At 39.5% G+C, this 25,615-nt stretch overlaps 1 pseudogene across 1 annotated transcript; it reads left to right on the top strand.

Annotated features, from left to right (window-relative positions):
- The first annotated feature begins 550 nt into the window (after positions 1 to 550).
- LOC104609793 (anaphase-promoting complex subunit 2-like) lies at positions 551 to 24,978 on the top strand (annotated as a pseudogene). Its single transcript, XR_016082436.1, has 19 exons — positions 551 to 1,191; positions 1,378 to 1,467; positions 1,923 to 2,149; positions 6,449 to 6,508; positions 14,447 to 14,735; positions 15,793 to 16,060; positions 17,694 to 17,769; positions 18,154 to 18,612; positions 18,732 to 18,933; positions 19,046 to 19,160; positions 19,294 to 19,360; positions 20,643 to 20,662; positions 22,381 to 22,496; positions 22,687 to 22,775; positions 22,849 to 22,930; positions 23,015 to 23,203; positions 23,961 to 24,029; positions 24,118 to 24,295; positions 24,523 to 24,978. The product of XR_016082436.1 is annotated as an anaphase-promoting complex subunit 2-like (transcript).
- Positions 24,979 to 25,615: the final 637 nt, after the last annotated feature.

Below are 25,615 nucleotides of genomic sequence, written 5' to 3'. Positions count from 1 at the left end.
CGGATTTGTTTTTCACACCAGCTTCACAGCGCTTTCAGCTATGCACTGGAAACATCTTCCATACTAGTATGTTGTCATTCATGAGACTATATTCCCAATGTACGATTGTGATTGATATACTGTGAACTTTTGTGAGGTGCGCTCTGTCAGATGATGAACTTGTCTGGATAAATGGAAACGGGATTTGCTCACCCTGCATTGAGAATATTTTCCGTACTTGTATGTTATTCATGGAGAAATATTTTTAATTTATTATAATATAATTTAATTCAAAATTTAATAGAAAAGGATGGAATCAAATTAAAAAATAATTCAATTATTAATTATATATAAATTACAACATTTGAATTTGATTCCATTACATAAATATATCGTCCAAATGTAAGATAATTGGATCGGAACTCGGATTTTCGGGTATCATTGACATGCATATTTGAAAGCGCTACGTGAATAGCGAATCCCGATCTCGCATAAATGGTATCAATAAACAATAAGTATATCAAATAGAGAAAGTAATTTATGATCCCATTTTCACAATTGACGTTCTGATCCATGGGCCTGATCGAATATCCACTCAAATGAATTGGTCCATGGATGACAAATGGGCTTAGATCAGTAGTTTGGCCTACTGCATCGCGTCCCGGCGCCACTTTTCTTTTCATCTATTTCTTCCTTCGTATTAACGATCTGGCGGCGAATTGCAGAACAAATTCTCCCGCTCGTTCGTCTATCACATCTCCCATTTCTCAACCAAGTAACAACGGAGGAGGGCTCATTGCCTCACGAGTTCCCCCTGCCAAAACAAGTAGCAGTCACAGGACGACTGGTCTCTCTGTCGCTCCGTGCATTAATGCTTTCTTCGAGTGCCTTATCTGGTAATCTAGGGTTTCTCCAGTGTAATTGCTATAATTGACGTCGTTGTTCACCAAAGAGCCTCTGAACTAAGTAACCATGCAAATAGAGAAGGGCGGGGCATATTGGGTTCATAACCTGGGGATTTTGGATTCAATTGGCGATGAATCAATTGACGAGATTTTGCAGAGCTGGAACGGTTTCTGTGCCAGCACAGAGGTCCTTCTGAAGGATAATGGGGACCTTTCGATTGGGTCGGCGTTTGTTTCTCAAGTGCACATTCTTTGCAAGTACGGCCTCGACTCTCTTGTCCAGGATTACTTTCTTCGGGAGCTATAGGTTTGTCAAACGATTTTCCTTTTTTTTAATCAATTCAAATGGCGCTGCCTTTACTCCCTTTCTTCTGTAATGGCACTGGAATGCTCTAAAGATCTCGACCTTAAAGAGAGAGGAAAAGTAAGCAATAAATACAAAAAAAAAAAATGGTTTCCTCATGTGCGAAATTGGCATCTCCTTTGATTGCAGGAAACATTTGAGAAAAATGGTGCGTCAAGGTTTTGGCAACATTTTGATAGTTATAGTGACGTGGCAACATCGGAGCTTAATAAACTCCATGTATGAAACCATGTCATCTTAACATATCTCCGTTGATGCCAGTTTTTATTTGTTGATGTTCATAATCGCATTTCTGAGTAGATACAGGAAAATGGTGATGTTCTATTTGTATGTCTTGTCTGTATTTGAATTCTTCGTTATGTGTGCCGCTCGCATGCTCTTTCGTTTATTAGAGAATCAACCTAGCAGACACAAATAACATCCTGATGGTTACTGCACTAAGCCATTTACTTTCAGATCACTCAAACTTCTTTTCACATACATGAATCTGCAATGACTTATATTTTTGGAGACAATTAACTGAGATTCTCCTCAATGTGTCTTCAGTTATCCCTGTTATCTCTATACTGCAATTGATATCTATTGTTGGTTTGTTTGGACTCTTTTGGTGCTGTACTGATTTCCGAATTGATTAAAATTTGTCATTACAGAACTGATAATAAATGTCAATACAGATTAATGCGGATGAGGCCCAGCAAGTGTTATGTAAGTCACTGGAAGAGATATGTTTAGAAAAACAGTATCAGGAAAAGTGCCTGCTAATATCAGTTCATGCTTTACAGTCATACAAGGAAAGTGTGTCTGGAGGAAAACCAAATCCGGAAAAGACCCCATCTTGTTTCTAGGTATCAGCTGATGGTCTCCTCAGTCCTTATGACATCCCTTCCTCGCTGTTTTCCTGGTAAGTTCTAGGTACCAGATGATGGAGTCCTCAGTCCTTATGTGGTAATTATTTCTTCTTAAACATTTGTAGAACTATGCTGCGTAATTTCCTGATAGATAGTTCAGACTCAACTTTGATACATCTGTTTATGTTTATTTCTATTTTTATTTTTGGTCTAATATATGAAGCCCCTCTTTCTATTTTTTTTTATAATTATCTTCCTTTTCCCTTTAATTTTTTAATTATTATTTAGAAGTTTTTCCCCTCTCCATTGCTGAATCGATAATGAAAAGATAGGGTTGTGGGAACTGAAAATCCACCATTTCTCCATGAAAACATATCTAGTATTGTTTCTGTTGTTTTCACCACCACCATTTGGTTCAACCTACCAATTTTTTTATGAATAACGGGAAACAATTTTATTAAATTAGAAACATAAATCTACAAGAAAGAGGCATCCCAGAGGTTGAAATGGGATCAACTTATTAAATTGGAGCCTTTTCTGCTCGTTATCTTTTAAACAGTTATTTGTTCGTAAGTCATTGGTGGGCAAGATCTAGAAGTTGTCTGTTATAGATGCCTGTCAACCAATACATCAGAAAGAGTTGAAGCTTTGATATGAACCAATACTCAATTAAATTTTCTTTATCTTTATTAGCCCATTTAATCACTTCATTGGCTCTACAAAGTTTATCTTATCAGAAAATGAGAAGTTCAAAGGTTACATTATAAGTAGTTAGAACATGAAAATACACAAAAGGTTTATAAGAGAAGAAGCTCAAGAGGGTGTGGATGAAGTGTTGAGTTCTTTATCAGAAAAGTTGGCCTTGACTCAGGCAGAATGTTCTTCAAGTCTGATTTCAGATGGGAAGGTTGATGGAGGTCTGCGGCATTGAGAGTGTAGGAGTCAGTAAGTTGGTGGAGGTGCATAGCTTAGAGAACAACTTTGAGAGAAAGAAAAAAAAAAAAGAGACACAAACTGCTCATAGCTTTGTTTCCAATGAAGGAAGTCCTCAGATAAGGATAAGCTGGAATTAAGTAGGTTTGTTGAGGGGGATATTCAAGTTGCTAAGAGTCTGGGTACATTTTTTTCTGGGTGAAGATTTTGCCAAAAGAGCTTTTTTGGAATTAGAAATTAGAGAGAGCACTGAAAATTCAGTTTTCTCGGGAGGCTATATTTGCTATTGTTCTGAATATGTTCTTAATGGCAAGCTGGATAAATAGAGAGGCTGGATTGTGGATTCCCCGGGTGTTTTTGTTGGTGCTGCAATATGTTGTTAGATCAGTACTGTTTTTTTTGGCTCAGTCATCTGTTGGTGGATAGGTAGCTGTTACCCTGGTCTTTTGGGGTTTTTCTGTGACTTCTGTCTATTTGTTTTTATGTTTGTCTTTTGGAAGGTCTTTGTTATAGTCTGTCTATTATTATAGGTATTTTATGTTTTAGATATTTGTTCAAAGGTTTGACTTTTTGCCTTTGCAATTGGTTGAATTTTTGGAATGTTGGAGAGCTACATATCAGCCATCGATGCCAATGTGTATCAGACAAGGATGGAGGGCGAGTTCGAAGTAGTGGGAAGGTGGAGAAAGGAAGTATGGAGCCACGGTGTATCTCCAAAAGGAGGTAGCAGCTTGGCTGAAAGGCTTCGTGGACGTAGCTTTAGTTTAGAGGAAATCACAGGCATGGAAGAACTCAATCAAAATCAACGGAATGATATTCGTAGCTGAACTTCGCTTCAACAGGAAGGGCTGGTTCGCAACAGTCTCAGAATGGTTCGGTGAAGGTAGAAGACATATGATTTGTATCCCCATGGGAAAACAGAGTAAGGGGTGGATGCTGTTCGTAAGGGAGTTGCAGAACTTTTTATGGAGAAATGAAGACAAACCAAGAGATATCCAACCCAACCAAGCACCGGAAAATCAACCACATCCAGATGGTGAAAAGGATGTTGCAGGGAATGAAGATCAAACCTACCAGAACTGGTGTAAAAAATATGTGATACTCGCAAACAAAAGAGTAGGTGGTTGAGGCTGTGTTGCAGAGGAGATTAAACGAAAGCCGAAAGTGGGAGGACGCTTCAATCTTTGACCGTTTCAAGAAGATAAGGCCCTTCTAGAAGTAGACAATCTGGTGGAAGAAATACATGCATCTCCTATTCAAACTTCTGAAGGAGTAATGGTGATCAGTCAGTGGTGTCCGAATGCAAATCGTGTAGATCAGACAGAAATTTTCCGCCTCAAAGTGCTAAGGCTCCCATTTCATCTTTGGTCCCTTGCAATCAAGAAAATCGCAGCTCTGTGTGGAGGAGTCCTAGAAGAATTGGACTTGTCCAATCTAAATGCAACTTCGATGAAATTGGGAGTTAAAATAGAGTCAATACCGAGAACAGTGAGGTTGGAACTAGGTGAAAGTGAAACGCATGAAGTAGTCTGGTTGTTGTCGTCGGTGGAGGAGAGACTCTATAGAAGCTTGTGGGAGGTAGAAGACGATGACGTGGCAAAGGTCAAGTAGGGGGAAAGCGTGAAGGAGAAATCTGACCGTTACTACAAAGAGAAGGCAAATGCTCAAACTGTAGAATCAAAAGAGAATGGTCAGAACTCTAAAGAGGGACTAGAATATGGGCCATCCATCTTAGATCAAGGGGCTACTAAAAGGTCCTGTGCTGAAGTGGCAGCTGGAAGGGGCGGCAATAAAGGAAAAAAAATTGAAAATGCACCAAAACTTGACCCAGGGGTTAAACCAGTTGAACCAAACAAACCAACACCAACTTATATTCTAGACAAGTCATGTGACCACTTAAAAGTGCTTGCGAGCAGGCCGACCCAAAGGTTTGGGGACGATTTTTGGGGTCTATCATCGTCCAAATCGACCCCTGCAACCTCCTCTATCGCAGCGGTTGCAAAATCCCTCTCAAGACTCCTTTGAAAGCGTTTGGCGACGTTGGTTTAGGAAGCGCCCGGTCAGAGAGAAATTAGAAATGGAAGCTGGTTGTGAAAACGAACTCCACAACCCCAGACAAGCCGAACCCAAAATTTAATAGGCTTGAGCGTGAAGAATCTAAGGAAGAAGATGATTGGGAAGACCCAAGGCAAGATGATGTTTGGAACGACGAAAGTGGCATCGAAAGTGCCTCATCCATTAAAACTTACAATTTGTGGAACGATGAGCTAATAGGAACGCAGATCTTGTTTAAAGAACCCTCTAGTGCCTCCTTGTCGGCCCCAGAAGAAGAAACAATGGTGAGACTTGCCTCAATCTCTAAGGTGGACCTAGATGTAGCCGGCAGTGGTCTAGAAAAAATACCAAGGGAGACACAAGTTCAGGATATTCAAGACAGAGAACTGGATATCAGCTCTATCCGAAGAAAAGATACACGAGGGACAAAATTCAGACGTTATCCCAGTTTTACCTGCCAAGGACTCTCACTCAACAGGTTTTGAAGGAAGGATTTGGACTTGTCGGATCAGGGAACCCCTACACTTTTATCTCCTGTTCCGTCTTTTAATCTTTTGCTTCCTTCTAAAGAGGTTTCTAATTCGTGTTCAGCTACCTATGCAGGTCCTGCTAGAATCCCACCTGCTATGGAACTCTCAATCTGAAGTGCCACAATCTTGGAGCCAAAGAACCTGGTGGTTGATAGGGTAGAGGAAGAGAGGGCTAGAGTTGTATTTTTAATCCTGGAAGTTCTAGCTAACCCAACCTTAGGTTTGGAATGTGTAATGCTAGCCTAAACCAACTCATTACCCAGACAAAGCCAACCCAGAATGAGACCCTAGAGGGAACAAGGAAGGAAGGCAGAAGGAAAGAAAGTTTACCTGATAAAGAAGAGTAAGCAAAGGAAAAGGAAAATGAGTGAGATTGAGAAGCTTAAGAGTGGAACAAACTATGAGAAGGAGGAGAACAGGAGTATGAAGAAAAAGAAGAGGGGAGTGTTGAGTAATACCAGCCCAGGGGTGTCATAAGTCATTACTATGAAGATAATAAGTTGGAATGTAAGAGGATTGGGAAGTGCCAAGAAAAGAAGGCTAATAAAAAATGTATTCAGGAAAGAAAAACTAGACTTGATCATGATTCAAGAAACCAAATTATCAGAGCTGAATTAGAAGGTGGATAAGGAGCAATTGGGGAGCCAGGGGTTTGAGCTGGTCATATGCACCCTTGTGGGGAGCTTCAAGGGGAATTCTGACCATATGGAGGGATGAGGAAATGGATTGTGTGGAAGAATTGATTGGTCATTATTCAATCTCCCTAAAAATTAAAATAAAGTCAGACGAAAGAGAATGGGCCTTAACAAACGTTTATGGTCCTAATTCTTACAGAGACAGAGAAGCTTTTTGGGAGGAATTATGTGCTATCAGGGGCTTGTGGGAGGGTCCATGGTGTGTGGGGGGTGATTTTAATGTCATCAGATATTCGAGGGACTCAAAATCCCGAACCAGGGATTTACTACTAGCATGAGGAAGTTCAATAGGCTAATTGATTCTCTGGAATTAAGAGACCCCCCCTTGCTTTGGTGGACTATACTTGGTCAAATTTTCAATCCCCCCCAACCTGCTCCAAACTGGACAGATTCCTCATATCTCTTGATTGCGAAGAAATGCGGGGATCCTTAATAGCAAGAGGATTACCTAGAGTTACTTCAGACAACTGCCTATTTGTATTGAGAAAGAAATCCCAAGGGGAGACCCTTCTCTGTTCAGATTTGAGAATATGTGGTTTAAGATCCTACATTTAAGATTAGGCTAAAGGAGTGATGGGAGGCATTCAGACCTTTGGGGAGGTTGAAAATGATAGGTTTTGCCAAGAAACTAAAGAGGCTAAAAGAAAAAATAAAAGATTGGAATAAAGCCCATTTTGGAAGGTTAGAAGAAATAAAAGATAACTTGGTGGGGAGGATTGAGGAGCTAGATAGGAAAGAGGGAAAAGATGGAATCAAAAGCAAAAACTGGAAGAGATATTACAAAAGGAGGAAATTTGTTGGAGACAGAAATGAAGGTGTTAGTGGCTTTTAGAGGGGGATGGAAACACTAAGTTTTTTCAATCTCTTGCAATTGGAAGGAGAAAGAAGAACTTAATCCTTAGTGTGGAGGAGGAGGGAATGAGGGACAAGTGGTAAGAGAAAGCCAGGGGATTACAAGGTTTTTTGTACATCATTTTAAGAAAATTTTCTCAAGCCCACATGGAGTGATGCTAGAATTTCCAGAGTTGGAAGGGAATGTTTTGTAAGAAGAGCAATCTCTTGCTCTAGAAAGGAGATTTTGTTTACAAGAAATCAAGGAAGCTATTTTTTCAATGGACAAATCTAAAGCCCCTAGGCTGGATGGTTTCTCCATGGCCTTCTATCAAGAGTGTTGGGATATGGTGAAATCAGACATCTTGAAAGTCTTTAACAAATTCTTATCCAAAGGGGAGGTTTCACCAGGAGCAAATGCCACATTTATCACTTTGATTCCAAAGAAGAGGGAGGCCAAAACTCCTAAAGGCTTTAGTCCAATAAGCCTCGTTGGGAGTGTTTATAAAATTCTGTCAAAGGTCTTATCAGAAAGACTAAAAGAGGTGTTACCCTCGGTCATCTCTCCTTTCGGTCATCTCTCCTTTCAAAGGTGCTTTTGTAAAAGGAAGGCAGATTGTGGATCAAATCTTGGTGGCCAATGAATGCGTCATGGAAAGAAGAAAGGGTAGAGAAAAGGGGTTGGTTTGTAAAGTAGATCTAGAAAAAGCTTATGACCTAGTTAATTGGGAAGTCCTTCTAAAATACTAGAAAGATTGGGATTTGGAGTTAGATGGAGGTCTTGGATTAAAGGATGCTTAAGTTTATCTCAATACTCAATCTTAATCAATGGTACAACAAAGGACTTCTTCCAGCCGCTGAGAAGTGGCCAGGAGTGGAATTGTATTGAGGAAGTGGTGGAAAATTTGAGGGTGCCACTGAATAATTGTGGGAGTGATAGGGATGAGGATAAATTGGACCAAAAGTGGAATTGTAGGGATCAATTTGGAGGAAGGAGAACTAATAAGGTTTGCTGAGATCTTGGGGTGTGAGATCAGAAGCTAGCCTATCAGTTACTTAGGTCTACCTTTAGGAGGAAATTCTAGGTCAACTGGGTTTTGGAAACCAGTTTTAGAAAGGTTTGATAGGAAGTTAGCCCTTTGGAAGAGGAAATATATTTCTTTGTGTGGAAGAATAACCTCGATTATAGCCACTTTGGCAAACCTCCCCACCTATTTCCTTTCAACCTTTAGAATCCTTTCTAGGGTAGCAAGGTGCTTAGAGAAGTATATGAGAGACTTCCTTTGGGACCCAGGAGAGGAAAGGAAGGACCACTTGATCAAGTGGGAGCAGGTTAGCAAACTTAAGGAATAAGATGGTTTAGGAATTGGGAACATCCTTTTAAGGAACACAGCTCTACTAGTAAGTGGCTTTGGAGGTTTTCCTTTGAGAGCGACAAACTATGGCACAAAGTGATTGAGAGCATTCATGGGGTGGATGGAAATGGCTTGGATGCAAAAGTTTCCCCTCACTAGGGGTGGCAACGAGCCGAGCTTTTCACGAGCTACTCGAGCTCGGCTCAGCTCGGTTTCAAACAAGCTCGAGCCCAATTCAGTGGCTCGATTAATAAACGAGCCGAGCTCGAGCCTACTAGAGCTCGACTCGTAAGGCTCGCGAGCCGACTCGAATATATATAATATATATAATAAAATTATAGAAAATAATATATATGATAAACATGCTATAATTATTAACTATTATAATTCTTAATTTTTAAATATAAAATATTTTTTTTATATATAATTTTTATTTTTATAATAAAATATTTATAAAATATATAATAAATATTTTTATAAAATATAAAATGAGCCGAGCTCGAGCTTATGAACTTTTGACTCGAGCTGAGCTCAAGCTCAAGGTTCTGGCTCGAACCGAGCTCGAGCCTGGTACTATTTGGCTCGGTTCGGCTCAAATCCACCCCTACCCCTCACAATTCTTCATCTTCTCCTTGGAAAGCAATTCATGAAATATACCCTACTTTCCTCAATTCCATCCGGTTCGGTGTGGGACAAGGTAATAAAATTCTATTTTGGGAAGATCTATGGGTAGGGGAAACCCCACTTAAAGATCAATTTCTTGATCTCTTTGTGTTATCTAACCTCAAAGGGGGAAGCTATATCCATGTTGGGAACACCGTGTCCAAATGGTGTGAACTAGAATTTGGGATTCAGAAGGGGACTAAGGGAAAATGAGTGTGAGTCTTTAATCCGATTGTTGGACCTTCTAGGGAAAATCCACTTGGACCCTTCGCTAGAAGACTCGAGAATTTGGGTAGGCTCTTTAGACTCTCTTTTCTTGCTCCTCTTTCTTCAAAGTACTTGCTTCCCCCAACCTCCTAGGTGGGAATTTCCCTATGAAAGAAATTTGGTGCAAGCCTATTCCCCTGAAGATCGAAGCCTTTTGCTGGAAAATATTCCTTGGTAAAGTAAACAATTGCAATATGCTGCAAAAAAGGCCATACATTTGCCTTTCTCCTCATGTATACTCTTTGTGTAAGGAAAGTGGTGAGACTCTTTCTCATTTAATGATATCTTGTTCTTTTTGTGCTTCGAATTTGGGAATTCTTTTGCACTCTCTTTGGCTACAGGTGGGTTCCCCTTCAAGATGTGGCAAGACTCTTCAACCATGAATTCTTGAGACAGTGAAAGAAAAGAGGGATGGTAATGTGGAAAGCAACAAAGGCAGCAATTTGTTGGGTAATATGGGAGGAGAGGAACAACAGAATTTTCTTGGAAAAAAGTAGAACAATAGAGGAAGTGATTGATAGTATCAAGGTGAAAGTAGCTCATTTGGTAAAACCCTTGGATAGCTTTCAAGTCTTCTCAGTCATAGACATTCTAAGAACACGGTCCGAAATAGCACAATCATCGAGAGTAAGAGATAAAGTAAGGTTGGAATGGAAACCACCAAAAGGCAATAAAGTAAAACTGAATTTTGATGGGAGCTCCTTTGGAAATCCGGGCATCTCATGAATAGGAGGAGTATTCAGAAATTCTGAAAGGAGGATATTGGGTATGTTCTCAAGACCGATTGGTACTGGAAACTCGCTGAAGGCTGAACTATTGGCATTACTACAAGGGTTAAAGCCAGCCAAACAGCTAGGATACAGACATGTTGAAGTGGAAAGAGACTCAAAAGTAGTAATTTCATGAGCAGCAAACAGCAGCCATACCCCATGGACGTTTAAACATATGATTAGGGAAGTGGGGAAGATTGCAAAGGAGGTTGAGGCTGAATTTAAATGGGTCCAAAGAAGTGCAAATGGGCTAGTTGATGGTTTAGCAAAACAGGGGGCATTGAGACAACAATTGTTTTGGGCTGCACTATAATGAGGGATAAAATAGTGATTAAAGGGGATCAACAGTCCCATCTCCAAGTTGTATAAACTGTTTAAAATCTGAATTTTAATAAAATACATATTTACTGGTCAAAAAAAAATTGGAATGTTGGAGGTGTATCTTGTGGGGTGCTTGTGCTGTAAAGCTAATATATTGCTTGTATACATTATCTCCTTTTGCTTTTAATAAATTTACTTTTATTATCAAAGAAATGGTCACCCCATGGTAATTGATAACCCCTATGCCTACCCTATCCCCAAGTGCAGCTCTGTTAGGAACCTGCCTAACTCAGGGCTCTTCGAGGGAGCCAATCTCCTGAATTCTTTGGAAGGGGGAGAGAGAGAGAGAGATTAATGCCGAAAGAATTATTGTTTTATTTCTTTTTGTGCTTCACTACTTATTCGAGGGAGCCAACCTCCTGAATTCTTTGGAAGGGAGAGAGAGAGAGAGAGAGAGAGAGAGAGATTAATGTCAAAAGAATTACTGTTTTATTTCTCTTTGTGCGTCACTACTTATACTGTTTACAATCTTTGATTTCTTTCTATTATAGCTGTTGCAAGTGGTTGATTAGTTGTGCTGATGTAGCCTCCTCTTGTAAAACTGATTAACTGCTTTCTGTTGGTCTGTTCCAGTAGTCTTTACAATCCCCACCTCCTTTAGAGCGACCTTGCCCTCAAGGTCTAATGTGGGAAAATTTGATTGCCGATCTAAGTAGGATTCCTAGGTTGCATCCTCTTCTAGGAGTTTAGACCAAACAACTAATGCTTTTGGTATGTCTCTTGTAGTGGCTACATTTGCATTTCCCTTCTTGTTTCTTATCCGAGCAGGCATAAGATTTGAATGAAGCTTCCAACAAGTGTCTCTGTTATGCTTAGGCTTCTTGCAATAATCACACACCAAGTCCTTCTTATCTTCCCTTCTGGTCTCACTACTCCCCCTGTCTCCATTCGGCTTAGGTTTTGTTGTACCAACCATAGCCGACTGGTCAATCCCAGGCTGTCTCAGCATTACATTCCTCCTACTCTCCTCTCCAGAGACAAAAGCATAGGCCTAAGATAGTGTCACACCCTCTCTAGAAAGAATATGCTGCCTAGCAATGTCAAATTCAGGGTTCAGCCTTGCCAAGAACTCAAAAACCGTATTCCTCTCTACCAGACTGTGATAAGTTGCTGCATCATTTACACTTTCCCATACCACAGTTTCTAAGTGATCTATTTCCCGCCATAGGGTTTTCAGCATGGAAAAATACACAGCAAGAGGTTTTTCTCCTTGTTTCATACTTATCACCTGATTTCTTAACTGATAGGCTATGGCTTCATTTTGCTTCTGAAAATAGGTTTCAGTCACTCCATCCCAAATCTCCTTAGTAGTATTAGCCCATAGGAAATATTTTGCAATATGAGGTAACATAGAATTATAGAGCCAGGACATTACCATGTAATTCTCTTGCACCCATCGGGAAGAGTCTATATCAGGTTTCTTCTCCTCCCTAGTGAGATACTCTAATTTTCCACGGGCACCAATAGCCATCTTAGCTGATTGTGCCCACTCCAAATAATTTGTACCATCAAGTTTTACTATAGTAATGATCCCAGACCCAAAAATATCACTACTACCTCCAACACCCAGTCCCCCAGTATCGGTAGATTTCATCTTGGTATTCCAACTCTCCATTTTACTTCAAACAGTTAAACAATAAGAAAAAATAGATTGGAGACCTTCAAAAAATAATTTAATATTACACACAGAAACCAACCCTTCCGGAAAAAGAAAACCCTAGCTGAAGGAAAATCTCTCTCCTCCCCACGCCTCCCAGCAAAGAGAAAAGTGAATCGATCACTCTAGGAGGCCTAGAAAATTTCAAAAACCAAACCGCCCTCTTCAGAAAATCAAAAGAAAACTAACAATACCTAGGCGCCCAAGATCAGATCAAAAACAAAGAGTCCAACTTTTCTAGGACTCTTCCCCGTACTCCAATTCTTCCTGATTTTGATGTCGAACAGTAGATCACCTTCCTGATGTCTAGATGCCACCAAAAACTCCAAGAACTGGGCAATCTATAACAGATCGATCATCCATTTACTACTTCATGTAGTCAGCTGATCTAGGGCTGCATGAGAATGCTTCAAGAAGCCCTAGCCAATGCTTTGATACCAAGTAGGAATCTGTTGAATTAAAAAATATGAAAGAAAGTAGTTTCTTGAAGAGAGAAGGAAGAGAGAAGGAGAAGAAGAGAAGAAGAGAAGAGGAGAAGTTGAAAAGAAAAGAGAGCAATAATCTGGCCACCCCCTTCACTTATTATTTATACTAAAATAATAGAACAGTACAAAGACAATTGTGCCCTTATAGGGCGGCAAAACATAAAACAGCATATATAACATTCAAAAACATAATAAAATTTGGACTCACATAACTACTGTGGTCCCCACCTCCTATCTAACAACTAGTATAAAACATCTACTCAAAAAAACATCATAAAACTATTTAATCTTCAACAAAACTATTTCATGACAGTCCCCTAGGAGGGCATTCTGGCATATTGTGGGCTTATTGCTGGCTGGCAGCCCACTTCTATTGGCCTTCAACGAAAAAGAAGATCCGAGAATATGTGGCTTCTTGCAGGGTTTGCCAATAGCAAAAATACGAAGCTCAAGCTCTCGCTGGCCTCCTCCAGTCCATTCCCATTCCAGTCCAAGTGTGGGATGAAGTATTTATGGATTTCATTTTGAGGCTTCCCTCATCACTAGGTAAGTCCGTTATTATGGTAGTAGTGGACAGGTTAACTAAATATGGGCATTTCATTGCCCTGTCATACCCCTACAATGCAGTTCAAGTAGCCGAGGCTTATGTTAAAGAGGTTGCAAAACTGCATGGTACTCCTAAGGCCATTATCTCTAACCAGGGTCCTATTTGACCTAGCTGATTTTGGACTGAACATTTCAGGTTGCAAGGTACCGGGCCTCACCACTCTACCGGCTATCATCCTCAGTCTGATGGTCAAACTGAGGTTCTCAATTGAAGTTTGGAAACATATCTTCAATGTTTCACAAGTGAAGCCTCGACAGTGGGCCTGATGGTTGCCATGGGCTGAGTTCTGGTATAATACTTCCTTTCATGCACCCACGGGTATCACTCCCTTCAAGGCCCTCTACAGGAGAGATCCACCACCCATCTTACCGTATGAAGTAGGGTCCACTTCAGTTGCCTCAGTTGAGGAAACTCTCATAGCCATAGATCAGTTGCTCAAGACATTGAAATTCCATTTGAAACAGGCCCAACAGCGTATTAAGTCCTTGTATGAAAAGAAGCATAGGAAGGTGGAGTATCAAGTGGGAGAATTTGTCTATCTTAAACTTCAACCCTATAGACAGGCATCCCTTGCAAAAAGAACATGGCATAAACTTTCACCTAGATTCTATGGGCCATTCAAGATCATGGAAAGAATAGGTGTGGAAAGAATAGGTGCAGTGGCGTACAAGCTGGAACTACCTACCAGTTCCAAACTACACCCAGTCTTCCACGTCTCCCTGCTCAAAAAGAGCCTAGGCCCCAAGCCCAATTTTACTAGAAAGTTACCAGAATTTTCAGAAGGCCATGTCATCACTAAGCCGCAATGCATCCTTGACACTGGGTAAAGTCAGGAAAGAAGGTGGTTCAGGAAGCTCTTGTCTCTTGGACTGGTTTACCAGCTGAGGAAGCCATTTGGGAGCTATACAAGATTACAAGCCATTGCTGGAACTGTATCCACACCTCAGCCTTGAGGACAAGGCCTTGCTTGAGGAAGGGGGAGATGTTAGGACCCCGAACACAGAAGAAAAAGCCCAGGCCCAACCGGATGGTGTTCTGCTACCAGGAGACAAAGCCACTATAGTCGAGTATCAGAAGACAAAACCACGTGCATGGCCCTCATATGATTGTGTCTATGCCAGGCTCAAATCCCTCCACATCAGCCAAAGCCATTGAGCCTGCTCGAGAATCAGAAGCTGTTATGATTGTAATGATAGCCCTTCATCTTGGTGACTCAGTTAGTTATGATAGCCCTTCATCTGGTATGAAATCACCTTTGGCTTCACACCCCTCATCATCCTACTATGGGATTAATACTCCCTCTGAAGGACTTGTCAGATGGCAGTTACGCCTGGAGTATTTTGCCTATGAAACTTTGCAAGATTTAAGAATAGCCAAGCTTTTTGAGATAATTGTTGACTATCCTGAAAGGTAACTTTTTTTACATTTTCATTGCCTTAAACTCTCATCATAGCAGCAGATTTTGATAGATCTATAGTGAGTTGTAAAATTGGATACATTGCTCATGATTTATATTTGCATGTTGACCTGGTATATTAATACTGCAAATAGTTCTACTGGGAATCTTGATGTTAATTCAAGCATCCTACCATGCTGATGCTTATTATTATGGAGCTTTGTGTAAACCAAAAGACAAGAAGGCTAGGGTCATTATTATAGGCCCGGGAATAGGATCTCGTCACGGGTCGGTCCACGGGGAAAACCCTCTGTTTTCCCTTGTTCCTCCCTACTCTTGATGGACCTATCTAGGCGCCCTAATGGTGATTTGTTCAAGAGATCACCTAACTCTCCTTTACTCTCTTTCTTGATTGAATATTCGATATCCTCATTCAATAATGGTGTCTCCTTAAATAGGAGATTACAAGAGTCCTAATCTTAGGGAGTCTCCTTGCTGAATAGGGAGACTTCCAATTCTATCTTGCTAAGGATAAGATAAGCTAATCCTAATCTGATAATAAGATAAACTAATCCTAATCTGATAACAAGATAAACTAATCCTAATCTGATAACAAGATAAATTAATCCTAATCTGATAGTAAGATAAACTAATCCTAATCTAATAATAAGATAAACTAATCCTAATCTGATAACTTACTAACAAGATAAGATAAGAGCAATAGAATAAGATAAGAACAAGCAAGATGATCTAATCTAATCTGGCGGTGGGTCAGGTTCCTGTTGCTGCCGGCGGCGATGGTACGTCTTTCTGAGGAATGCATCCATAACATTGCAGGGAGGAACAAGGGAAAACAGAGGGTTTTCCCCGTGGACCGACCCGTGACGAGATCCTATTCCCGAGCCCATAATATTTGGTATCAGAGCCGGTCGTCATGGGAGATCTGCAGCAGCTATCATCTAGGGTCCACGAACTAGAGCATAGGCTCGTAGAAACCAGCAGGGAGGTTCGTGAGGTCAAAGACGATGTCTGGGAGCTGCGACGCTTGTTGGAATCGTATTTCTCTAACAGGGAGAGGAATCCAGAAGGGGCTGTAACCACAAACAGCCTCCGACCAGACTTGACGGAGTCGTCCGGCGAACAACAACAGCAGCAGCAGACTCTTCTTGGTCCACAGCAGCAGCAACACCCTCAGCCACGGCAGCCAAACAACCAACAACAGCAACAACTGCAACAGCAGAAGCAACAACATGATCAACAACAGCTTCTCCGAGCAGCTATTACTAGTCCTAGTATAGTTGCCCCGAAACTGGCCCCTAAGTCCTATGGGCCCTTCAAGGTTCTACAACGGATTGGCAGTGTGGCCTACCAGCTGGAACTGTCAGAGACCAGTCGGATTCATGATGTCTTCCACATCGCCTTGCTGAAACCATTTACGGGTGTTCCTCCGGACCAAGTCCCCTCCCTGCCACCCCTGCAAGATGGCAAACTGATTCCCCAACCTAAAGCTGTCATCCGCTCTCGTTTCAATCAAGGAGTTCTTGAAGTCTTGGTGAAATGGTGTAGCTTACCATCAGTCGAAGCCACATGGATCCCATTGACAGAGTTCCAAGCCACATATCCGGAGTTCGAGCTTGAGGACAAGCTCGTAGTCCAAGAGGGGAGTAATGTTATGGATGCATTCCTCAGAAAGACGTACCATCGCCGCCGGCAGCAACAGGAACCTGACCCACCGCCAGATTAGATTAGATCATCTTGCTTGTTCTTATCTTATTCTATTGCTCTTATCTTATCTTGTTAGTAAGTTATTAGATTAGGATTAGTTTATCTTACTATCAGATTAGGATTAATTTATCTTGTTATCAGATTAGGATTAGTTTATCTTGTTATCAGATTAGGATTAGTTTATCTTATTATCAAATTAGGATTAGCTTATCTTATCCTTAGCAAGATAGAATTGGAAGTCTCCCTATTCAGCAAGGAGACTCCCTAAGATTAGGACTCTTGTAATCTCCTATTTAAGGAGACACCATTATTGAATGAGGATATCGAATATTCAATCAAGAAAGAGAGTAAAGGAGAGTTAGGTGATCTCTTGAACAAATCACCATTAGGGCGCTTAGATAGGTCCATCAAGAGCAGAGAGGAACAAGGGAAAACAGAGGGTTTTCCCCGTGGACCGACCCGTGACGAGATCCTATTCCCGGGCCCATAATAGTCATCTAGGGCCAGTTCCTCTTATAAGTATGCTGATGACATTCCTGGTGGAGAATGAACTTCCTGGAAGCTTGGAGATCAGTAAGTCAGTATTTCCATTCAAGAGTTCCTTCTGTATAACTAGTAACTTGTGGAAGGATGTGCATTAGGTTATCAGAGATTACTAATGATCTAGGTTAGGGCTTAAAAGGGGAGAAAGGGTAAGAGTTAGAAGTTAATAAATAGGAAGCAAGATTGAGAGAAGGGGTTGTGTGAGGGTGAGAGTTAGAGGTTATTGAAGAGGAAACAAGATTGAAAGAAGGGGTTGCACTGTGGGTAAGGGTTAGAAGTTGATGAATAGGAAACAAGATTGACTAGAAGGGGTTGCCTGTTATGAAGTTAATGAATGGGAAACAAGATTGAGAGAAAAAAAAAAAAGAAGTTAATGAATGGGGCACATCCCTATCAAAAATTCAAAATATACAGAAGTATCCTTCTAGTATGAACAGCAGCTCTAGGCAAGTGGGTTCTTAGAAAGACAAAAGGGATGGTGCACACTTAGTTTTGTGCACATAATAGCTTTAAGGACACTCCATAAAGCTTATGCTTTTCTCAAGACTCTTTTTTGGTGCAAAGATAGTACGAACTTTTTTTTCTTGGGGGGGGGGAGGAGGAGGCTGAGAGCCCCTGTGTAGAATCTCAATATAAATGGCATTACTTTGTAATTTTTTTCCCTTACAATATGAATGCAGTTAGCTTACCTTTTAATCATATAGATGGGATTTGAAATCCCAGAGGGACTGCTGCTTGGTGTTATTGTAAAATCTTGTGCTGAAAATCATGAGAATGCAGGTTTGAGTCTTTAGAGTGGCTGCGTTGTGCAAAAACAAAATAATAAAAAATAAAGGTTAGGTCCATATCCAGGCTATTCCTCCCACCCCAGATAGCTGGGACCAGCATTGAGTAATGACCTTTTCTATTTGAAATCCCAACCAGAAACCCACTTTTTTGATCTGAGGTTTGACAGAAATGATTACTGGATAAAACTCAATGAGCCTTATTGATCAAAAAAGAAAAAAAAAAAAACTCAATGAGCCTTCTTCATTAGTATGTATGATGTATTTTCTGAAATCTAGTATGTTAAAATGACCTCTGACATCAAAAAGTTGTTTTAGTGGATCCAACCAAAATAGTGAATTACCTTTCATTCAAGTTACCTCTTGGGCATATCTTGAGGAATTTTCCCTATTTATCCATATGATTGCTATGGGCATTGCATCTCTCCTGCAATTGAAGACTTGAAGCAGTGTCTCGAATATACTGGACAACATTCAAAGCTTGTTGATTCATTTATTTCTGCATTGCAATATCGCTTACTTACTGCTGGTGCCTCAACAAATGACATATTACACCAATATGTTTCAACCATCAAATCACTGCTACAATAGATCCTACTGGTGTTTTCCTTGAAGCAGTTGGTGAACCAATAAGAGAATATTTAAGGGGAAGAAAAGATACCATTAAATGCATTGTTACCATGCTTACTGATGGGACTGGAGGAAATCCAAATGGACCTGGAAATACTGGAGATAGCCTTCTTGAAAAGTTAAATAGAGATGAAGAAAATCAGGAGAATGCTGGTTGTGAAGATGATTTCAACCCTGATGACAAGCAAGCCTGGATCAATGCTGAGCGGTGTGTTACTTAATTGTAGGTTATGGATTATGTTAATTTATTCTAAGGATATCTTTTGGAGAGTTCCTATATTGTTAGATAGTACATATTTGTAATGGGAGTTCTATCCTTGTTTTCAGCTGGGAGCCTGATCCAGTAGAGGCTGACCCACTAAAGGGTAGCAGAAACAGAAGGAAGATTGATATACTTGGAATGATTGTTGGCATCATAGGTTCAAAGGACCAACTAGTTAGTGAATATCGTGTTATGCTTGCTGAAAAATTTCTGAATAAATCTGATTATGATATTGATTCAGAGATCCGTACTCTAGAACTTCTTAAGGTGAAGTCCCTGTTGATATTGAACTCATTACATGTAACTAGAAGTTTGCTTTTCTTTTTTTATCTGTTTGACTTGTGTATTAAGATGTTCATTTCGTGTCATCATTTTCCAGATACACTTTGGTGAGAGCAGCATGCAGAAGTGTGAAATTATGCTGAATGATTTGATTGACTCTAAGAGCACTAACACCAATATAAAAGCAACCATAAAACAGCCATTACAAAGAGGCACTTATTTTCTAAATATGCATTCACTCTCTGAACTTATCATTGAGTAGTTGAGTACAGTTGACACTTTTTACCAAGTAATCATATTTACCCATTGAAAATTTGCAAATATGATTTGTTTGTCTGTCCTCAGGTGCTGAGCAAGGAGAGGCTGAGGTGTCTCTGGATCTTCTTGATGCTACAATCATATCTTCAAACTTATCCAGGTATTAGAACCATAGTTAGTATAATTGATTCTAACTAGTACCAGGTTTTGGGACTGATAAAAGAGAAAAGAAAAGAAAGATTTTGTCTCGGAATAAAGATGTCCAACCTCATTAACAAAAAGCCTGTCCTTGTTGAAATGTCAATGCTCACCCTCTTGGACTTTATAATCAATGCACATTGATGAGCTATTTTCCTAGATAAAATTAGATTTGGAATATCCATGGATGAAGATAAGAATGAATGGAAGTTCATGCTTGTAGCCCTTAGAATTATGATACTAGAAGGAAACGGGAAGTAAAATATTACTTGTATGTCAGTACCAAAGATCAATTTCACAGCACCACACTGATTCAATTGAAACATGCTCAATTGTCAGGAATATGTTTTCTGAAAAGATTAGCTGGTTGTTTCACTTGACTGGTAAATCCAGTATAGATATTTAAAGCCAGTACCAAAGAGCTTTCAGCCTTTTACTAGTAAATGCCTTTTTTATCAGCAAATAAAACTTTTACTAATTCATTAATTACTGATTAAAGTACAAGAGTTCTAAAGTTTCAGCAATGTAGTGACCCAGATTACAACAGATTACAGTTTAGCCCAGAATAAAGTCGGTCTATCTGCTCCTTGTTTGGATAGGACATCCACCAAACCATTTTCTGTCCTTTTTACCCATCCAAACTTAGAGTTAAACGTCCTTGTAAGTAAGTCAATTTGTCTGAAGATAAATTTGAGCTTCCAAGGTGCTCAACTAATTTGCTTTTCCCAAGATATGACCAGGAGTGAATCTCCTTCAATTTCCAATTTGGTTGCTCCAATCTGCTCAGCCATTTTCAAGCCTTGCAGGAGAGCCAGAGTTTCAGCCTGAATTCTTGAGTCATCAATGCCTATTGGTCCTGAGAATAGTGCCACAACTGCTCCTTGGTGATTTCTGAGCACTTCCCTCGTACCTGCTCTTCCCAAGTTACCAAAGGAACTCCCATCAAAGTTCAGATTTAGTTTATTTGGGGCAGGTGGTTTCTAATCCATTTTCACATTTTCTCTGAGTGAATCTGTTTGTACCACTTCAGTCCAATTCCTTAGAATGTCATTTATAGAGACATTCCTGAAAAGTTCCATAGTTTTTACCCAATGTGTAGATCTGATTTTTATAGCTTCAATCACTTCTTCCTTTGATTTGCTTTTCTCAGAGAAGATTCTTTGATTTCTTTCCTCCTAGATAGTCCACAACCATTTTCTTAGGAGGGCCATATTTTTCTTCAATAGGTTTCCTATACCTTGGCCACCTTGTTCCTTGGGTTTGCAGACTTGTTCACATTTCACTAAATGGTCTCTCTTTTCTTCTCCTAGTTCCACAAAAAATCCCTCATTATCTTTTCTAACTATCTAGCTATTTTCACCAGGATCCTAAAAGAGGAAAGGAAATAAGTGGGCAAGCTTGCTAGGGTGGAATTTATCAAGGTTATTCTTTCCCCCAAGGATATATAACTTCTCTTCCCAAGTAGCTAGCTTCTTAGTAAATCTCTCTAGAACTAGTTTCCAGAAGCTTTCTGATTTTGGGTTTCCCCCCAAGGGCATACCTAGATACTCTAGACGCCAGTTTTTTACCTCACAGCCTAGTAAACTTGCCAAGGCCTGAATGTCACCCTCTTCCAAGTTTATTCCAGCTACACAGCTACACATACCTAGATCCACTAAAGCTTTTAGATTCCTCAAACTAAGTTCATCACAATTCTCACAAAAAATGATAGCAAGTGAGACACCACTACCTCCAACCTACCCATCCTCCAACCCCTAAACTGATTTTCTTGATCAGCCTTGATGATTTGCCTAATAAAAACCTCAGCAACAAAGGTGAACAAGAAGGGGGATAAGGGATCACCTTGTCTTAGTCCTCTTTTTGCCAGAAAGAAATATTTTGCTACCCCATTTAAAAGGATTGAGAAGTGTGTCGAGCTAACACAACCTTTGGTCCACATTCTCCATCTTTCACCCAAGCCAATCTTTTCCAAGAGACTCAATAGGAAGGACCAGTCCACTATGTCATAAGCTTTTTCTAGATCCAGTTTACATATCAGACCTTTTCTTCCCTATTTTTTCTTTGCTGCCACATATTCATTTGCCACTAGGATTTGATCCACTATTTGTCTCCCTTCCACAAAGGCTCCTTGGTTCTGAGAGATGGCCAAGTGCAAGGTAGTCTTTAGTTGACCAGCGAGGACTCTAGAAATGCCTTTTGTATTGAAATCAGAACTTGCGAAGACAAATGCTGTTCAACTTTAGGAGAAGTAATACCGCTTACTAGCCAACTGCATGGAAGTTGTAGAAGAGAAAATTATGATGGAAATCAAGCTACAGGGACCTCTCAGATTGTGGGTAGATGCACTTTCTGTGTGGCAGTTAATTTGCACATGGTCTTCCATTCAATAGAAACATCAAGTGCATCTTTGGTTGTGTTCACGACTGTTTAAAAGCTTTTGTTAAATAGTTATGTACAGTTTCCTATCCAATTTCATAATGAAAAAAAATACTACCATTATTGCCCACCTTACCAAATCCATGACAATTCTAACGCATGCACTCCTAAGCATTTTTGTCAGCAGAAATTTTTATTTGAAACAATACAGTACAGTGCTTTTTGAACGCAATAAGCATTTATACATGCATGCATGCATACATACATACATGTGTCAATGTACATATGTGCATATGTATATACTTACCCTTTACCTTTTTTCATCCACAGCATACTCTATTAACTTTTTATTTATTCTTAAGTCGTTATATATTTTGAATTTCAGAATTGCTTCAGAAAGTTTCGGTTGTGGAATCTCTTCACAATATTTCTGCTGCATTTTCTTTGAATTATGTAGAAATGACAGTATCTTGACACACACATGTTCATGTATTTCTTAATTATCAATTTCCTTTTAATATCTTTGATATTGGAATAATTTTGTCACCATTAGTTCAATGGCCTTGTTGCACTAAATGACATCAGAGAAATGACAGGAAGAAACCCTTAACATACCTGAGACTGTGGACCGATTGCTTTCTGATTATGCGAAAAGGTTTAATGAAATCAAGACTCCTCGGAAGCTACTGTGGAAGAAAAATCTTGGTACAGTTAATGTTAGCCATTTGCAAAACTTGAAGAGATAATTTATTGTCCATTTCCAAGATTGATATTATTTATGAGGTGAAACTTGGAAAATAGAAGCTTGGGGAGATTATCTTGTATTAGAGAAAACAAAATATGAAATTTTCTATTCTCTTTCCTCCATGAATATTCTGCTTACTTGTGTCAATTCTTCTGTTTCAGTTGGAGTTGCAATTTGAAGATCGAGCAGTGCAGTTCACAGTGGCTCCAGTGCATGCTGCAATCATCATGCAATTTCAAGATCAAACATGGTATATTGGAATTGATGCTTTTCCATGATTTTTCAAGTTCTGTTCTAATAATATTTATGTCATGTGTGTTCAGCTGGACGTCTAACAACCTTGCAGACGCTATTGGGGTACCTGTGGATATACTAAGTTGAAGGATAAACTTCTGGATAAGCAAAGTATGTCTGGTCGTTCTTTTTAATCAAGAAATAATTGTTGCTTACTGTTGTTCTCTTATGTTCTTTATTTGGGGGGCTGCACAGGGAATCATTGCAGAATCAGGTGCAGGGTCAGATGACCATACATTTACCCTTGTAGATGGCATGATTGATGCTAACAAGAATGGCATTAACAGTGGGACCTGTGAGGAGCTTCTAGCAGGTGATGAGGAGGGAGACAGATCTGTGGCCTCTGTTGAGGAGCAAATACTGAAAGAGATGACTGTATATGAGGTTTATGATCTGCACCTTTCATGAAATACAGTTTTTGTGCAGCCTATTTTTTTCGGCTCAATTTTTATATCCATTCTAACTTAAATTCCATTTGTCTTAAAATTTTCTTCTTTTTTTCTTTGCCTCCCCATTTTCTTTGGACAATTGAAAAAAGAATGGCACTACAGTTCTAGAGTATCTGTTGATTCACAGAAACATTGTCATCCTGTTTTATTGAGAAAACCATTAGCTTTATCTTAGTATTAAGAGCTTAGATGATTTTAAATTTGTTTTGGTTTTTATAAATAAGAAATCAGAGAAGGCTCATCTGTTTGTTTCTTTTTATTAAACAAGTTGGTTGGTGTGTTGTTTAAAATAGGAGATATGATGGTTGTTGCCTTTTAGAAGACTGATCATTTAAAAAAATTACAATCATGACTTTCTTCATAGAAAAGACATGTAAAATCTTTCCTATTTTCTTCTTTGTCCGTAATTTTTTGGACAACCTCTCTGTGGTGTTGTCTATGGATTAATGTTATGGATAATATGGTCATATTTTATGCTGCCACCTAATAGCTCAATATCAGCCATTAAAGGAAAACTCATTGCTTCTTGAGTAAGTTTTTCTTACTGAGAAGCAAGAAATTTATGTATTGTTAGTGGTGAATTCTTAAGAAACTTATACTTTAATTAATGAAAACAAGTTTATGAAATGACCAACCAAAGAGATATGTGTTTATTAGATGGTTTCATCTAATAAATTTAGTTATTCTTGCAGAAATTTATCATGGGGATGCTTACCAATTTTGGCAGCATGGCATTGGATCGAATTCATAATACTCTCAAGGTAACTAAAGGTCTTGATCAAAGTACTGTTATCCAGTGTTTGTGAACAATAACCAGATGAATGAGTCTGATAAGGGTATTTCATCCAGATGTTCTGTGTAGCTGATCCTCCTTATGACAAGTCACTGCAGCAGCTGCAAAGCTTCTTGTCTAGTCTTGTGTCAGAGGAGAAGCTTGAATTGAGAGATGGTATGTACTTTCTGAAGAAGTAGCAAAAGATCGAGGGACTGCATTAATGTAATTCAAAGACTTAAGTAAATGATCTGGGTAAGTATCCCTTGCATTCTAAGATTAAGATTTATTTTTAGACATGCTATTTGTTCCTTTGTGGTATAATCTTACAGTAACACATTTAGAAACAAAAACATAAAATTCTGTAATGTTTAGCTGTACCTCTATTGCTTCTACAATTTTTTTTTCTGTGATTATATGAAGCTAATAATTGATTATTTGATGCTTGGATTGGTAACTTTTTATGCATGGAGAGAAAACAGTTGAGCTGCCTTGAGGGGGGAAATAGGAATTAAAGATGGAGGACTCAGGTTGGGTAGTTTGTGCTGGAAGATCATGTTACATTCACTACCAGTCTAAAAGTTGGCTGCCCTCTTCTCATTATGTGATTGTGGACCATGTTGGCCAGTCTTTAGCTTAGGACTCTGCTGAGAAGTCGTATACCAGTTAAGGATTGATTTAAGTGAGTTTTATCTTCAGCAACTCAATGGCAGATAAAGGCCATTACCCAATGGCAGATGTGGTGCATTTACTTGAGGAACCTGTGATAATTTCTATATATCATGCTTCTGGTAATTGTAATCTTGATTATGAGACTTGTTTACTGAAGGCATTGTTGTATTAATATTCATCAGCAAGGAGTACTTGGTACTTGTATATTTACATTAGGAGTTCATATATTTCAATGCTGTAATGTGCTTTAGTTGGAAGTTGGAACATGATTGCTTGAGTGAATCAAGTTTCCGGAGGGAGCATGTCAATTCAAAAGCAACTATAAAATTGTATCCAACGTTGATGTTGTTTTTGAAAGCGTGCAAAATTTTCAGGAACGCTGGTGGTGCAGGGGGGAGTCCAAGAAATTTGGTATATAAAATATTGCCGCACGCATGTTGTCCACTGTGTATCCAGTAGATGGTTGGATTGAGCTTCTTGGCTTGGGCTATGGCTATTTCTGTACGAGGATACAAGACAATTAGTAACCGAGCCTGAGAACGCTCCCTTGACCATTTGATGGGTCTCAATTGGCAGTCGGTGTGGATCAAGCCTTGTGATGTTCAACCTCTACGGCACTACCTCACCTGTTCCAACGTCAGTCCAGAATTTTTAGTGAACAATACCGTACCGCTACCTAACCTTTATTTATTAGTTTTGCTGCGTTCAAGCAAAGCACCACCGAAAGTGGGCGAGAAGTTCCATATTCCTTACATTACATTGGTAAGATAACCTGTTTATCTTTTTCTTTTTTGGAAACCCGGATGGTCAGTTACTTTATCATATGGAGCCAGAACCTCAGACCTTAGAAATAGCTAAATACATATTCTTTTATGTATTGAAATTTGGTCTTTGCTTTCATAT

Source organism: Nelumbo nucifera, chromosome 1 (genome assembly GCF_055504915.1).
Source record: "Nelumbo nucifera cultivar China Antique chromosome 1, China Antique-T2T, whole genome shotgun sequence".
Lineage (NCBI taxonomy): Eukaryota > Viridiplantae > Streptophyta > Magnoliopsida > Proteales > Nelumbonaceae > Nelumbo > Nelumbo nucifera.
Note: the sequence above shows the minus strand (reverse complement) of the source record. Positions and strands in the feature narration are given on the sequence as shown.